The 18,201-nt window shown below is 39.7% G+C and overlaps 1 long non-coding RNA gene across 1 annotated transcript; it reads right to left on the reverse strand.

The window, feature by feature from the left end:
- Positions 1-5,190: 5,190 nt before the first annotated feature.
- On the reverse strand, positions 5,191-16,840 carry LOC123521451. The gene is made up of 2 exons (XR_006679895.1): positions 16,801-16,840; positions 5,191-5,450 (listed from the first exon to the last, which is right to left on the reverse strand). It is a non-coding gene; the product is annotated as an uncharacterized LOC123521451 (long non-coding RNA).
- Positions 16,841-18,201: the final 1,361 nt, after the last annotated feature.

An 18,201-nucleotide genomic window follows, 5' to 3' on the forward strand; every position in this document is an offset into this window, starting at 1 on the left:
GGGTTGGAAAGAGGGAACCGATTTCAAGGAACTATATGTGACCTCCTCCCTGGGGGACAGACAACCGAAAAGAGGGTGAAGGGAGACGTCGGACAGGGCAAGATCTGACAAAATAATAATTTATAAATTATCAAGGGCTCATGAGGGAAGGGGGAGCGGGGAGGGAGGGAAAAAATGAGGACCTAATGCTGGGGACTTAAGTGGAGAGGAAATGTTTTGAGAATGATGAGGGCAATGAATGTACAAATGTGCTTTACACAATTGATGTGTGTATGGATTGTGATAAGAGTCGTATGAGCCCCTACTAATGATTAAAAAAAAAAAAAAGAATGTTGCAGGAATACAAACTACCTTAACTGCATATCTTTATATCTGCTGGCAAAGGAAGTCTAAATATTGTACAATATAGCCCTGAAGCAGTATTTCTCAACTTAAAAGTATGTATCTAAACCACTCAATACGAAATAGGTATTGCACCACACCTGTGCATAGCTCTAATTAAAAGCATTCATTATTCTCCGTAGCAATGGAATGTTTTTAATTTAATGTCTCTTTTTCTCCACCTATCCCCCCCCCCCATAAATATGTCACAAAAGACACCACGAAATACGGAGAAGAGAATCAGTTGAGGGTTCATCTGGCAATGTTTCTAAAATTTCACACTTATAATTGCCAATGTGTTTTAGAGAGAGGTGGTCCCTTTATGTGACATGTACTTAACACTTTCTAATTCTAGGTGTTAACTCTGGACAAAACAAAACAAAAAAGTAAAAGAAAATTCACTTTATTGTCTAAGACACCCCACTCCCCAAAGTACAGTATTAAAATGTTTTAGGATCTTTCTTTGTCCAAATAAAATTTCTTTCAGCAATCAAAAGGTAAGAAAAGAAAATAAAAGATGTGAGAAAATGGGCATCTTAAAACCGGTAGTGAATACTTTGAAGGAAAATAACAAACTAAACCAAACAACAAAATCTCCAGCATTTTACCCTGTATTAAAGGGAGGATTAACAATAATAACTACAACTTACTGAATGTTTTCAATATACCAAGCTCTGTATAAGCTTTTTAAAAGAGTACCCCACTTATTCTTTACAAAATTCCTAAGGTGAGTCATATTACTTATTCCAAGATCTTGTGCTGGCAAGTGCCTAAGTTAGGAATTGGAGCCATTTCTCCAGAGAGCTTTGCCCCCGATCACCATACACATTACCTTCAGCACAAAGTGTCCTTGCATTGTACACTTAATTCCAGACAAGTAATGAAATGGCTTTGAGTGACGTGCAAAGTGAAGGTAAGAGTTTATAGGTTACAAATCAAACTGGAAACAGAGGAGGTAATGGACAGAGCTATTCTCTGAATTAGTCCCCAGATTTAGCATTTGTCATTTAGTTTTTGAGCAAGCAATAAAGTCATTGATCAGGAAAATTTGTGATCCATTTTTCATAAATCATAAACCTTCACCTTGGCATGGCTGTGATAGATTATTTTCTTGGGAAATTGTATTACTAGAGCTAATTGTTGATGTATACTATTGGTGGATACTTGGTAGAACCATGTACAGAGATGTTTAATGTAAATTAATATTCCAAAGTTTACATGGAAACTGAAGTGCACACTCAGGATCTGAAATTGTTTTTGTGAGCAACAATGGAAGATGTTAGGCATGAAAATTTTCTACCCAGTAGACGTTTCCTCCCTGTTTTCTTGTGGGGACTTGTGTTCTTATGGTTCAGGTGGGTCTGGTTCCATATCTTCTCTCTGCTACACAATTTATATGAACTTTCACCACCATAAGCAAATCTGTTGATATCAAGTCATTCCAACTCATGGCAAACTGTGTTACCCATCAGAACTGTCCGAAAGGGTTTTCGTGGCTGAAACTTTGCTGACACATTTAGCCAGGTGCCGCTGGGTGGCTTTGAACTTGCCAACTTTCAACTTAGTATCAACGGCGACTGAGTTGATTCCAACTCACAGCCACCCTATTGGATTTTGGAGGCTGTAAATCTTCACAGTAGCAGACAGTTTCATTGCTCTCCTGAGGTTCAGCTGTTGGGTTTGAACCACTAACCTTGTGGTTGGCAGTCCAATGCCTAACTTACAGCACCAACAGGGCTCCTTTATAAGTTAGGAGAAGCTGTTAAAATAGTATAGAAGTAACTCATTGGTGCAGACCAAGCCTGAATACTGCACACCAGTGACAGGAGGGACTGGTTCAAGGCAGGATCAAGCAAGGGCAACCACAGTCCTTTATGGGATCAAAAACTCACTGCCATTAAGTTGGCTTTGACTCATAATGACTCTATGGGACAGGGTAGAACTGTCCTGGTGGGTTCCTAAGACTAATTCTTTCTGGGAGTAGAAAGCCTCATCTTTCTCCAACTGAGCAGCTGGTGGTTTTGATGACCCACTACACCACCAGGACTCTCCCTTTTATGGGATACCAACACAAAAGGAGAGGACTGCTTTTCTTGGCATAGGTGATAGTTGCTGAAAATGTGAATATAAACAACAACCAAAAAAAGCACTTGCCTTTTGTGCTGGGGTCGGTAGCAGTAAGGAAAGTATAAACCGAGGCTGCAGATGTTCATCTTTACCCCAGGCTTTGTGGAGAAAGCCTGTAAACAGAGCAAGCCAAAAATAGCTAGAAGAAAGAGCTGAGCGGAGAGACAGCAATCTGATGAGAGTATTTGAGACTCAGAATGAAACTGCAATTGAAACCAGCAGCATGCTGGCCTGGCTCATGTACATGCATAACCCATAGACACTAAGTTTTTGTGTTTAAACTCGTTTGAGTTTGGTTTCTGTCACTTGCAAATGAAAGAGAACCCTGAACACAGGAACATTAAAAATATGTAGATGTAGTGCCCAACTTAGGATAGTGTTTCATTTTGAGAACTCAGTCATACGTCAGTTCTGACATAAGTCAAATACCTCATTTAAAATGGTGTCACTATTTTTGCGTTTTGTTAGTATCCTTAGAGATCTGATCTTTGTCTGTGGGGGTGGGTCCATCACACATGAACTTACAGATCTATTTGAGTACATATATACATTTTAAAAAATACCCAATTTATGACCATTTACTCTGGTGAAGAATTGTTGGGGAGGGTTGGCATTTTGTCAGCTGTGGTCATAGAGCCAGTTGTGGAAGGTCGTGTGTTATCTGGATTATCTCTGGGAATGAGGATGGTGTTCCTAGACAGCTTAGTGAGAGTTGTCTGTTCAGTCATGTCGCTGCTTCCCACCTCTGCCTACATGCCTTTAGCAAAATAATCAGTACCTGGGTCCATGTTTTCAAGCAATGGAACTCCTTGATTAAGTTTAAGGAAAAAAACCTCAGCTAATTCTTTCACCGTAAAAAAAAATTTCACAGCTTCCTCCTCTTCCTCATTACTTCTTTCTTCTTCAATATTTCCTTCCTCTTCAAAGTCCATCAAGTCCTGACCGGTCAGTTCCCCTTCTTCTTGACCTGGGAGCTGCTTCAGATTGGTGAGATCAAGGTCTGAACTCGGCATTCTAGCCCAATGGATGATTTCCCCCACGATCTCCTTCATCATAGAATCTTGATCAAAAACTTGGAATGTGGAAAAAAAGAAACTTGGAATGTGTTCACATCGCTGAACATTTGTTTCCCATCTCCTCTGCATGCATTATCCCATAACTTCCTCCCAGGATGATGAATAGTACAGATACACGAAATATTATAATTTTTCCAGAAATTGCTTAATGGTACTGTACCTATATCAGTTGCAGCTGTGGCTGAATATGATCACGCTTTAGGCTTGGTTCTTTGTTTATTGATGCATTTGAATCATGGTTTTACCAAGAATATTGAAAATACCGTGGACTGCAGAAGACAAGCACATCTGTCTTGGAAGAAGTACAGCCAGACTCCTCCTTAGAAAGGAGGAGGATGAAACTTCGTCTGATGTACTTTGGACATGTAATCAGAAGAGACCAGACCCTGGAAAAGGACAATAATGCTATGAACATTCTTGCGTTTTCTCTTGGGGTAGATGTGTAAGAGATGCCATTAGGTGTACCTCAGAGTAGAAATGATGGGTTACTGTGTATGCTAGTATTCTTTTTATCTTTAAAATGGCTAATTATTTTCCAAGATCATATCAACTACATTCCTACCAGCAGTGGATCCAGGTTTCTCTTGTTTCCCATCCTTGCCAACACTTGGCATTAATCACCTTTAAGTTTATGTCAATCTGGCTGTTGTGAAATGGTTATCGCTCTTTGGGTTTTAATTTTCACTTCCTTAATTACCTAATGAGGCTGAGCATCTCTCTATATGATTATGAACTATGTAGTTTCCTCTTTGGTGAAATGACTTTATCTGTATCTCATACCTATTTTTTTTACCAACAATTTGTCTTTTCTTATTGGTTTGTAGAAGTCCTTCTGGATACTAAGATTCTGTGGCTCTTGTTTTGCAAACATCTCTTCAGTGTATCATTCTTATAGGAAAATAGTGTATTTTTTCAGAAAAGCATGAGGTTTCCATTGAACAATTTGTACATACAATGTTGGTGACACTAGTTACATTCGGTCAGCATTTACCTTATTTCTGGCTGAAATGCTCCATTCCCATGAACTTAGTGCCCCTGTCCTCTAACCATCTATACCATTGAGGCACTATGGTCCCTTTGGTCTCACGTAACCCTTTTTTTAATTAAGCGCAGTACTCCAGGGTCACATTGTTGACTTTTTGCGTGAACCTGTGATTTAGTTAAAAGGTGGCATCAGGGGATAATTTCAGTTGAAGGTTTAAAAGTACCTCAGTGTAATCATCTGGAGGATTCCTCCAGCCTCAGTGGGCCCTGTAAATTTGAATTCTCTGGCAATTTGAAGTCTTGCACCACATCTTCTCCTTTTGATCATGACCCCTCTTACTGTGACCCTGATTAGAATATTTGGTAGTGGTCACTGGGTCTGATCTAGTTCTTCTGGTCTCAAGGTACAGGAGCCTGTGGTGCATGGGGACAATTCATTTTGCAGACAGTTTTCTTCTCGGATTCTTGGGTTTTCTTCTCTTTTGTGCCAAATAAATGGAGACCAATGGTTATATCAGGATTGGGTATGATTGACAAATGCTGAAGGATATGTCATCATTCAAATATTGTTACTTTGTAATGACTTCGGTCAGACCTCCATATTAGACACCAAACAAACAAGACAGGTCTTGGGACCTCTGTGTCCCCTTTAAGTATGTCAGCAGAGACTCTGGGAAAGGGAGAAGGGATATTCACTTATGACTCTACAGCTGAAAAAGAAAAGCTAATGATACCTAAGCCCTAAGGCAGTTCCTTTGATCTCTGCAGAGCTTCTCCTAGCAGCGACTTACACACCATAGTCCTTAACATCATATCGTACCATCTGAATCACAGACATTGTGATTGCGGGATTTTGGAAGCACTCAAGAGAAGGAACTCCACCTGGAGGGGAGGGAAGAGGCAAAAAGGAAAGGCAATCAGATAAGTCATTTAAATGTTAGAAGAAAGTAAGTTATATGCATATGAAAAGAAGCTAAACTTATCAAAGAAACAATAAAGTTATAGTTCAAGTGTTTAATTGTCCAACGAGAATGCTGTCTTTCTGAAATCAACTTTCTTCTGAATCTGTGAAACAGAACACAGGGGACCTATGTTAGAGTCCCAAAGAGGGTCCAGGTAGATTGAAATAGTAGACAGGGTCCGGAAAGAACTACCTTTGTTGATTTGGGGTCGGTAGACCCTTGAGATGCCCTTATATTTCTGGTTTTCATTGAAGCCTCTTGTGCAGCTCTATGAGAATCAATACGTGGGTTACTACTTGGGATGCTAACCATATAGTCACTCCAGGTCTAATTAAGAACTAAATCAAGGTTGCTTGATAAAAATAACAAAAACACAAAACGCTTTTGACTTTGGTGAGGTTTTTTGCATTTCAGATTGTCAATTTTGACTTGGACAATTTAAACTTACTTCTCAAACCTCCCAAAGTTTGCCTTGCCCCACGCTTTGTTTTCCCTTCTCTCTCTTGTACAACACTATCTTCCCCTTCACTCAAGTTAACAGCTATCTGTCTACTCCCTAGCACCTAGCGCTGCTTCACCTGCTCTTTTTCCCCTCCCACTCCTGCTAAACATCAAAGGCTGTTTCTTTGGTTATGAAAATCACTGTCGTGAGTTTTCCCCTATAACAGAGGTGTCATACAATATTTGTCCTTTTGTGATTGACTAATTGCATTCAGCATGATGTTCTCTAAGTCCAACCATGCCATAAAGTGCTTCATAGTTTCATCATTATTCTTTAATAATGTATAATATTCCATTTTGTGTTTATACCAAAGTTTATTTATCCATTATTCCACTGATGGGCATTTAGGCTGCCTCCATTTTCTTGTTATTTCGAACAGTCCTACGACAAACATGGGCGTGCATATATTTGTTCTTGCTATGGCTCTTTTTAAGCACATACACCCAGCTGGGTCATATGGCATATCTATTCCCAGTTGTCCAAGGAAGCAACATACCATTTTCCACAGTGGTTGCTGGTTTACAGTATATCAAGGTTCCAATCTCTCTACACGCTCTGTAGCATTTACTTTTTTAAAACCTTGTTATTAATGCCGGTGTGAGATGGTATCTCATCGTTTTGATTTGTAGCTCTTGGATAGCTAGCGATGGAGAGCATTTTTTCATCTGTTTGTTGACCTCCTAGATGTTTTCTTTGGCAAATTGCCTATTTTTTAATTGGATGACTCTTTTTTTTTTTCTTGTTGAGGTATTTCAAGTGGCTTTGATTTTCTTTTTAAATCATTTTATTGGGGCTGTACAACTCTTCTCACAAGACACATCCATCCGTTGTGTCAAGCACATTTGCACATTTGTTGCCATCATCATTCTCAGAACATCTGCTTTCCACTTGAACTCTGGGTATCAGCTTCTAATTTTTCCCCTCCCTCATGAACCCTAGATAATTTATACTTTTTTTTCATGTCTTTCACTGTCCAATGTCTTCCTTCACCCACTCTTCTGTTGTCCATTCTCCTGAGAGTGGGTTATATGTAGATCATTGTGATCGGTTCCCCCTTTCTCCCCCCACCTGCCCCTTCCCGGCTTGGTACCACTACTCTCATTATTGGTCCTGAGGGGTTTTTCTGTCCTGAACCAGGAACTCTTACATACAGTCTGTGAGCACTCATGTAGTTGATTTTGCTGTCCCTTCGGTTCTTTGGGAAGCAGGCTCTGTTTGGTGGTTGAGTCACAAGCAGAGATCTCTGTGCAGAAGGTATTAGGAAGTGTGGTTGGCAGTAATGCCTGAAATGAAGTGAGGGAAGTAGAATTCACTAGAGGGGGAGGTTGAACAGGTAATCAGTGGCAACAGAGGCCTCAATTAATCCCAGTTTTCAATTAATGGCAGAGGTCTGGAGCTGGTTAGCCCCCATGGATCAGGAATTTATACCTCGTATGGACTAGCTATGGACCAGTTGTCGTTGGGAAAGAGATAGAATCCTAGTGAGCTGACTCCTTTCAGTCCAAGACAATGTCTGGAGAGTGACTCTGCTGTGAGCTATCAAGATATGGAGGGAAGGAAGGGCTTGGTTCTTCAGAGATTTGTAACAGAACTGGAACCCCACATCGTCCATGATAAGTACTCTATACGACTGAATAATGGCCTCTTGAAGGTGTCCATACCCAGATATTTGTGCATTACATTGCTGCACATGGTAAAAGGGACTATGCCAATGTTATTAAAGTTTTAAATCTTGAGATGGCAAGATTATTTTTGATTATCCAGGTAGGCACAATGAAATGGCAAAGGTCCTTATAAGTAGGGTCAATAATAGAAGAGGTAATGATGAAAAATGAAGTTGGAGTGATGCAAGAAAGGGTCTATAAGCTAAGATTGCATCTGGCCTCTAGAACCTGGAAACAAACAAACAAACAAACAAACAAACAGGAACATGTAAGCCCCTAAAGCCTCCAGAAGGAGCACAGCCCTTGGTTTTTAGTCAACATTTTGATTTGAGAATTCTAACTTCAGAACTGCAAGATAATCCATTTGTATTGTTTTAAGCCACTAAGTTTATAGCGATTGGTCATAGCACTAATAGAAACCGAATGTACGGGGCACCCGTCCTGTAAACCTTTCCTACGTGTGTATTACGTGTGTATCCCAAGCACGGTCCTTTTGCCACTTCTCTCTCTTTTTTTTTTTTGCAAGTGGCTTTGATTTTGTTCATGTTATTTTATTATATTTATTGAGCTCCACACTAAGGAATTTAAGTGGATAAAATTCCATGACTATAATCTCCAGATTAAACTAGTAGACCCTAAATATATTCCAATATGAAAGAAAAGTCTGGGATTCCTTCACATAAACCTAAGGCAGAATAGACCATACTCCAGAATGTCTATACATAATTTTGTTCTTTTTTTTAAAATCATGTTCTAGGCAGTGAGAATTAGATTACAGGTACCTAAAATTCACTGCGAGAGAGAAGATAAAGGAAGTAATTTAAGTCAATAAAAATTGAACTATACCATTTTAAAATAGAAAAATATTCCCCATGATTTAATGTTTTCATCAGTTCATGTTACCATTATAAGAATGCCAGTGTAACATATTAAAAACAGTGCACATTTAAGTGCAAAGTGGTATTATGAAAAAGGGCAATAAACTACATATAAAATGGAACTATATAATAAAGATCTCTTTTTTGTAGTTGAATTTTATGAATTGACAATTACAGTTGATGAAATAGAAGTTAAGATTACACTGAGAAATCACTCCAGGGCTTTATATTAGACATTAAATGGAAGTATAGTTTCTCATGCTATCTTCTGAGATGAGGGTTTTAGATTTAAAAAGGATACAGGAATTAAATCCTTAAGTAACATATTTTTAAATTTATTAGTTTATTCCGGTCAGCACAGTGCTCCACCAGCTTGAGTGACAGAAATGACCCAGATTAACTGCTGTTACTCAAATTGGCCATATCCCAAATTGCTTGCATAGAGAGCCCAGTCTCCTGCAACCATTCATGGATTTTCCTTCATTTCATATTTTTCATAGGTATGCTATCTTATCAATTTAAAAATTCAATTCCTTAATTTTATTGTTCCCATGGTTATTGATCTAGTAGGATATGGCTCTAAATCTGTATAACTAGTTACCCATTTGATTTCTGATTCTCTCAGTATTGAGCATCTGAAATTTATGATCTCATATTTCCATAGCCATGTTTAGATGAATAACACATTTAGAAAGTAATAATTTACCATGCAAAATAAAACACATACAAAATACACATAAAAGTGTCAACCAAAATGTTTTCCCAAGTAAAACTTCATCTTTTTTGTTTTGATCGTTCTAAAAATAACACTTAGCCCTTCTATATAAGTAATAATTAGAGAATTTAAATATGAAAGTGATGAATTAATTAGATATTAGCTTTGTGGAATGATATATCTAAAATTAGTTGTTTCTATCTACCAATATTCAACCATTTCCTGTCACTCTGACCTACAAACTATTAAAGTGTGTTACCTATCCGTAGAAGAGGAATGTGTATATATGTATACATGCACACAAACAAGCATGCACATTTACAAATACATTACATTCCTCTGCAAATGGGGACTCCTGAATTATGTCAAGCTGAACTGTAAGGAAAATCCTAATGAGGTTTGTTACCGTCAGAAAAGAAACCCAACACGCTGTCGGTACTTCCTCATTCCTGGAACTCCCCCATTTCTGGACTCCCTGTCCTCCTTTACGAAGAAGGACCGTGCTTGCAATATCCACTTCTGTAACCTCGCAGTATAAAGCCATGTATGCTTGCCCAACGTTCGGTCGCTAGTTCCTCTGCGCACCAGCTAATCGATGTTCTCTTTCTAGTTCTCCACGAGTGGGCCTGCTCATTTCCCACTCACGATTCTGCTGTTGTTACAGAAGCAGTTAAGGAATTCGTGTAAAGTAGAATGCATTTAAAGTAAATGCTCCCATCGACATTGTCATTCTTTATGAATATTTTAATCTTTTGTTAAAGTAACTTGTATACATGTTTTACTCTCCCTTCTAGATGATAAGCTTCCTGAGAGCAACAGAGCACATTCTTTCTCCACATATTCCCTCTAGACCTTAGCCTAGCGCTTTCTACATGCTAGGCCCTCCACATGTCCCTTTGAATTACAACAAGAAGCAAACTATGCTTTCTCTTTTGACTACACATAACATTTTATACACTGAATACTTATTTTAGCTTAATGGTCAACTAACTATAATGAGGAAGTTCAGGTCTCAGAAATCAAATGAATATTGTTTGTCATAAGGGTAACAGTGGGAGTGTCCTAAATCATGTTAGTAATAAAAGAACAACAAAAATTGAACAGGTAGCTTTTGAGTGCTCTTGGGAAGCTATATTATAGCTTATGTGTAAGAGGGTGGGTTCTGGTTTTAGACTGCTTTGAATTGAATCCTGCTTCTACTGCTAATTAGATTTGATCTTGGGAAAAATCTTTTTATTTTTGTTTTTTATGGTGAGTTGAAGGTTTATAGACCAAAACCGTTCTCCATTCAACAATGCACATTTTGTTTCACAAATTCCACAGTGAAATAGCACTGATCTCACTTCTTCCTGGTGTGTTCTGTTTCCATTCCTCCACCTTTCCTAATCCTTTGGAACATTGTCCTTGGAGGATTGTTGCCTTTTTGTTCTCAAATAATTATTTTACTACTTCCCAGTATTATTGTTTCTGTGTTAGTCTGGGTAAAGTAGGGAAACAAATCACAGACACATATGTATAAGAGAGTTTTATATAAAGGGTACGTGTACATTAAGAAAGCATCCCAACCAAGTGCTGCCCACGTCCATAAGTCCAACATTAGCCCATATGCCTGACACCGATCTACAAAGTCTTCCTCAATCTCACAAAACACATGCAATGATGCCAGCTTCAGGAGGAAAGCGAAATCAGTGAACGTGTAAGCATCTCAGCACTGGCAGGGGTCTCCACACGGCTGCTCCAGCACCCAGGGCTGCATGGGGTAGGTTCATGTGGCTTCTCAGAAATGTCTTGCAGGAAGTGAGCCTTGCCAGCTGAAGCAGGGAACTGGCTAAGGCAGCTGCACCCTGGTCCAACCATCAGAAAGCAAGAGACCTGGGGACAAGTAGGCTCACTGAGCCATTTATCTCTCCACCCTTCAATTAATCTCACATGTGTTTATCAGCCAGGTTGGCACATTAAACCTTAACTATCTCAGTTTCCTTTAAGAAAAGTGACCCATGAGGGGGAGCTCCCTTCCACATCTGACAGATGAATGAGAGCTATACTCTCAAGAGTTCCATCAGTCTCTATCTGACCAGTCAAACCTACAATTTTTAGTTCTGTTCCACATAACCTCCCCTTATGCCCTAACCCCCCTGCATCCAGAACCGTCTAATGTGATTCCTAACAGTACATTTGTAGTGGCAGCCAGATAGCACATAGTTCTGGTCCTGGTTTGTGGAGACTAATATTCACATGGTCCATTAGTCTACTGTATTGTTTCAATCCATCTTTGATTTTCTTCATTCATCTTTCCATGGACAGGGAGAGACCAGTAGTGGCACCTTAGCTGACTACTCTAGGAGACAGATCATTGTCTTTGTGGACGGCAGTATGCCAATTAACCTTGGTGTCTCCTGAGACACAGGTCTTGAGCCCCTAGGTCCAGAGATTAATTCCTTCAAGGTGTTTGGTTATGTCTAGAAAGTTTTCAGAAATTTGTTCCCTGTATGCTCCATCACATTCAAGAATATATTTTCTGCAAAGGTAAATACTTATGCACAAAGATCCTCTGTCAAAACCATATATATTTGTGGATATAGTTCCACTGTTCCTATCCTACTGGTTCAGCCTACAGATATATTCAAGCATCTACTCATAGATTACCATTATTTCAGGATTGTGTATATAACACAGGTGGAACCCTGGTAGTATAATGTTTACACATGGGACTGCAATCCAAAAAGACAGCAGTTCAAAACTACCAGTCATTCCGTGGGAAAAAGGCTTCCTACTCCCAACAATTACAGTCTCGAAAACTCAGAAGGCAGTTCTACTGTGTCCTGTCGGGGTCACTATGAGTCAGCACTGAATGGCGTCAGTGAGTTTGGCTTTCTTTGGTATTTGGAACAACCTTTACCTCTGTTGCCTGTAACTCTTGTACTTCTCTATTTTCCTCTGACCTTTTTTTTTTTTTTAACATTTTATTGGGAGGTCTTACACATGTAATTGCAATCCATAGTTCCATTAGCTCAGGCATAGTTGTACAATTGTTGCCATCATCATTTACAATCAATTTTCTTTTTTCTTGAACTCCTTGATATCACCTCCTGTGTTAGTCTGGGTAGACTAGAGAAACAAATCCAGGGAGACTCACATATGTATAGGAAAGGACTTTATATCAAAGAGTAATTGTATATTAAGAAAAAATCCCAGCCCACTCCAGATCAAGTCCATAAGGCTGATATTAGCCCATATGTCTGATACCAGTCTATAAATTCCTCTTCAGACTCACGCAACACATGCAATGACGCCAAATGTAAGAAGAGCACAGCCAGTGGGTGGAACGTCTTGTGGATCCAGTGGTGGTGGAAACATCTCAGCACTGGTGTGGGTCTCCATGCAGCTCCTCCAGCTCCAGGGCTCTGGCTCCATTAGTGTAGCTGCATGTGGTTTGTCAACAGGAATGTCTCACAGGGACTGTGGGCCTCTAGTGAGCTATTTCTCTCCATGGAGCCTCCAAATGAGGCCATCAAGCTGCAATCTGATTGACAGGCCAGACTCCACCCCTTCACAAGTCGCCAGGAGATTATGTAACTACCACATCTCCCATTTATCCCCTCTCTCTCTGTCTCCTCCTCTCCCATGCCCAACCTCCCCTGGAACACTGGTCCAGTTGCTGTCTTCTTGAGATTTCTCTGACAACATCATTCTTAATTACTTTACTTTCACCCAAGTTAACAGTAATTTACCCTCACTTCTTCTCTCATTCTTGGTCATCATCAAAGAATATTTCTTTAAGTGTGAAATCTTTTCTTCACATTTTGTAAAAATAACCACATATAGCATTTGTTCTTGTATTGATTAATTTCACTCAGCATAGTGTCCTCCAGGTTCATCCATGTTATGAGGCATTTTATGGATTATTTTTTAACATTGTTTAGAGTTCCGTTGAGCATATGAATAGTTTGTTTATCTAATTTTTCATTGATGGACCTTAGGATTGTTTCCATCTTTTTGCTATTGTGACTAGTGCTGTGATGAACATAAGTGTGCACATGTCTATTTATGTCAAGCTCTTATTTCTCTAGGATAGTGAATAAACAGCATGGGAGGCCATATCTGACCTCCCCCAGATTCAGTAGGGAGGAGACTCATCTCCACAGAAGCTCAAGGATGACTGACAGGTCAGTCACAAGGCAGAGGTCAGAGAAGTCTCCACACTTTCTTCTTACTATATCCTATTGATAATCCATTGCAAAGGCCATACAGAACCTACAGATAATACTCACCATTATGGGTGTTTAATAAGGAAGCTAACAGATTACTACAAGTCAGGATCACAAAACTTATTTTTGTTTATCATAAGACATAATGGATACAGTCTTTGGTCTACATAAGCCTTTCTCCTGAACCAGAAGCCAAGTTTCTCTCTGTTCCTTAATTACTCAGTCACATGATCCCTTGGCCTCTGCCTTCTTCCCAGGGCTGGGAAGTCTGCTGCTGCTCTGCCTCACGATCTCAGCACTCTGGCTTCTCTGCTCTGGTGATTCTGGTCTCAGTGTTGCCTCCAGCTCTGTCTCCCTACCACTTCAGGTAGGAATCTCAAATGAATGTGCTCTGATGGTGGCTCTTCTTCAATGGTCTTGGGCATTTTCCTCTCTTCCTGATTCTGAGATGGCTCTCTTATACACAGAGGAATGGCAAAACTGACAACTGCCTCTCTTAAGTGTGTCATACACCCTATTTGCATGCCCTACCCAATGAAATGATGGGAGGCATAAATGGATACAAGAGTCAGATTAAGAATACCAAGTAGAGGGGATTACTGGGTCATATGATTTCCAGCTTAAGGAGGCGCAGTATCATTTTTCACAGTAGTTACACCATTTTACAGTCCTACCCACAGTATATAAGGGTCCCTATCTCGCTACACTCTTGACTTCTTTTGTTGTATCTTGTTTTGTTTTACTTTGATGTTGAACTTTGCTCTTAATGTTGGGGTGATATGACATCTCATTGTTTTGATTTGTATCTCTCAAGTGACTAATGATCTTGAGCATTTTTCAAATGTTTGTGGACCTCCTGAATGTCTTTTTTGGCAAAGTGTCTTTTTATTTTCTCTGTCCCATGTTTTTAACTGGATTATTATTAGGTTTTTCTTGTTGAAGTGTTGAAATTTTCAATACATTTTAGAGATTAGTTCATTGCCAACCATATTTTTCCCATCGGTGGATGTTTTTTAAAAACTCTTTTTGCTCTTTTGGTGCACATAAAGGGCTAATTCTTAGTTCCCAGTCATCTAGTTTGTCTTCTACTGTTTGTGGGTTTTTTTTCCATTTATGTTTGAGAGTGTATTTGTGCTATTTATTACGGCCTTCCCATCTTTTGGTTTTTGGCATTTTTCTCTTTGTGTCTATAGCATGTCTCATTGTAGACAGCATATCGATGGGTCCTTTTTTTCTTATCCATTCTGCTGCCCTGTTTCTTGACTGGTGCATTTAATTGATTTACATTCAGCATAATTATTGATAGGTATGAAATTCCTGCTGGTATTTTGTGATGTTTCCTTTTGTGGGGCTGCTGGTTTCTCAGTTTCATATGATTAGCTTTGCTGAGCTCACTTTGTGGGTTTTCTTGTCATTGTCTCTATTGCTTTTTAAAAATGTTTACTCAATCTTTATGATTTTCCTCTTTACTGTTTTGAGAAAATGTTGGAGTTGGCCCTGGAGGGTGTGGAGAACAAGGGGCCCACACCATTACAGTTACCAGTCATTGGTGTTTGTGCTTATGCTGGTTTGAATGTGGCAGAGTACTGTCCAATCAAATACTGCTTGCAAATGTTCAAGATGGACATGTGGTGTCAGGCCAACTGGAAAGTCACCCATGGTGTCTGTGACCTCTCTGGCTGTTTTATGTTCAGCTGCTTCTCCTACTCAGCACTCAATCCAATTTTCTGTCCTTTCTTCTGCAGCTGAGGGTTCCAAGATTATTATCTCTATCTGTTTCATTTTGAGAAAATCCTTTCAGGTTTTTGTACCTCAATTTTTATCCCCATTCTACATATGGAGAAATTGAAGGCTGATGGGGAAAATGCAGAAGGATTTTAAACAAGGGAGTAATGTGATCAGGCTTGCTTTCCCGAAAAAAATCACCTTGAAAGCAGAGTGAACAAATTTGAGGGGGTAGAGGAGGAGGCAGAGAGATGAAAAAGACAACGCATTCAGGTAAGACACACATGCACACACACAGAGGCTTTAAAAGATTTTTGGAAAAATGGAATGAAACTATACAAGATTTTCAAAAAATGGTTTGAGCATCTTTATTGATGGCACTGGTGGCAAGGGGCTATGACAGCTCCTGAATCTGAGACAGCATTTAGAGTCTACGCAGCAGTTTCGAAAAGCCCCCACGATATTTTGAACTACTCTCACACGTGTATATACGGAACGCACATAGCCCATTGGAATACGTAAGGAGGGGGCACCACTGTGACCAGTGTTTAGGGGCCTCACAGGCTTTAATCTGGCCCTGCTTCTTATTCTAATTTTGTCTCTCACTTCATGTATAATCAAGAAGCCCTGGGGGAGTGTCTCATAGCAGTTGTTATGAGTCTAAATCAACCCATTGTCAGTGAGTTTGTGTAGAGTGCTAACTGAAAAGTCAGCAGTTCAAGCTCACTAACTGCTCCCGGGGGGAAAGATGAGGTTTTCTGTTTTCATAAAGATTAACAGCCTTGGAAACCCTTAAGAGCGGTTCGACTTCATCCTATAATGTTAGTATGAGTAGAAAGTGACATGTTGGCAGGAAGTCTGGTTTGGTACATGCATAATTATATTGATCCTGTTTGAAGAGAAAGAGGCTCAACTCAACAAATAAAAAGGGCTCTTGAAATCCAAGGAAGGATTGAACAATCAACATTAACAAGAGCAGGACTGCAGAGCTCAATCCCCAGAAAAAATGGAGCAAGGACCCAAACCTTGTCAGGACTCTCTGCAAATCTTGTTTCTGTTGCTCTTGGTACGACAGCCTCATTTTCTCTCACTGATACTCAGCTTCTCTAAAGGCAGGCAATAAGTCTATCATATTGCTGAGTTTGGAGTTTATTGTTTTAGCCACAGGAGAAAGGTCAATGGCCTCAGGGAAATTACTCTGGCCCGACAAAGCATGGGCACCAAACCATGGTGGCCATGTTAACTGCAGGACCAGTTTCACAAAGTGTTCTACCAAGATAAGAAGGAATTTATGAAACAATGAAACATGAAGCTTGAATGTCTAAGTGTGACAGAAATTAGGTAGAAGAAAGTCAATGCTGCATGTGAAGGGAGAGGCTTTTAGGTAGCAAACGTAGGTGATCTATGAATGAAAAGAACAGGCCTGAATGAAGAACAAGTATGTCCTGGTTCCAGAGGAAATTTGTTCTATGAATTAGCCACTGTGGTTTTCTTGGTAGATACAACTGTGTTTCCCCCACTTCTAACATAAATTCCTGAACATTTACTAAAATCCTCCTTCCTTATTTGAAGTCTCACCTGCATTTCCTCTAAGGTGCACTCTGGTTGTACGTCTTCCAAGGCAGATTGACTTGTCCTGTCAGCAGTCCATGGTGCTTTCAGTATTCTTCTCCAGCACCACAATTCACATATGTTGATTTTTCTCCCATCTTTTCCCCAAGGAGCAGCTGGTGGTTTCAAACTGCTGACCTTGAGGACTGCAGCTGAACATATAACCACGAGGTCACCAGGGTTCCTCATCACTGTACTGGGGTACTGGGGTCACAAAATCATGAGTCGGGCCCTTAATTCCTTGGTTAGAAGTCCTTGGACAAATTTTGTAAGGTCTCTCTCTAACAACATCTAGGATGTTCCAGTCACGGTTGACCCCCCTTCTGTAGTTCCACCTGTAACTGTGATGTATTGATCTGCCACCAATAATACTGTTGTGACAGTTTCCTTTGTCCTTTCATGTCCTTTTTGCACCTGTGAGTCTCTAGAAACCATTACCACCTCAAGCTAATATTCTCCATAACCTGGGTGATGTGTCCTTATCTTGTCTTTGTCCTGTTTAAAACTTAATAAATGATCTCCTTAAATTGTATTTGAGCCAGATGGATCTTGACTGAAAGGAATAAATACTAGGAAGAGGTTTACTTTTGTTTTCCTGACTGTACAAAGGCATTTGACTATGTGAATCATCAAAAACTATGGATAATATTGTGCAAAATGGAAATATCCCAGAACACTTAAGTATACTCTTGCAAAACCTGTACATTGACCAAGAAGCAGTTCCTTGAAAAGTAAAAAGGGATACTGAGTGGTTTACAATCAGGAAAGGTGTGTTTCAAGGTTGTCTCCATTCATCATATATACTCAACCTATAGTCTGAGAAATTGAGTTATTTGAAGAATACAGCATCAGGATTGGAGGAATTTTCATTAGCAACCTGTGATATGAAGATGACACAACTTTGAAATACTTACTGATGAAAATAAAGAGTACAGCCTTCCGTATAGTTACATCTCAATTAAAACCAAAAGAAAAGTCCTCACACTGGACCACTAGACAGCATGATAAATGGAGAAAGGATTCAAGTCATCTGTGATTTCATTTTACTTAAGTCCACAATCAACACTCCGGGGAACAGCACTCAAGAAATCAAATGATGCATTCCACTGGGAAAATCTGCTACACAAGATTTATTCGGAGTGATAAAGAGCAAAGATGTCATTTTAAGGTCTAGGGCAGTGGTTCTCAACCTTCCTAATGCCGCGACCCTTAATACAGTTCCTCATGTGCTGCTGACTACCCCCAACCATAACATTATTTTCGTTGCTACTTCAAAACTATAATTTTGCTACCGTTATGAATCGGGCGACTCCTGTGAAAGGGTCATTCAACCCCCAAAGGGGTCGCGACCCACAGGTTGAGAACTGC

Source organism: Echinops telfairi, unplaced genomic scaffold (genome assembly GCF_000313985.2).
Source record: "Echinops telfairi isolate 266 unplaced genomic scaffold, ASM31398v2 ScPeMD7_18;HRSCAF=68, whole genome shotgun sequence".
NCBI lineage: Eukaryota > Metazoa > Chordata > Mammalia > Afrosoricida > Tenrecidae > Echinops > Echinops telfairi.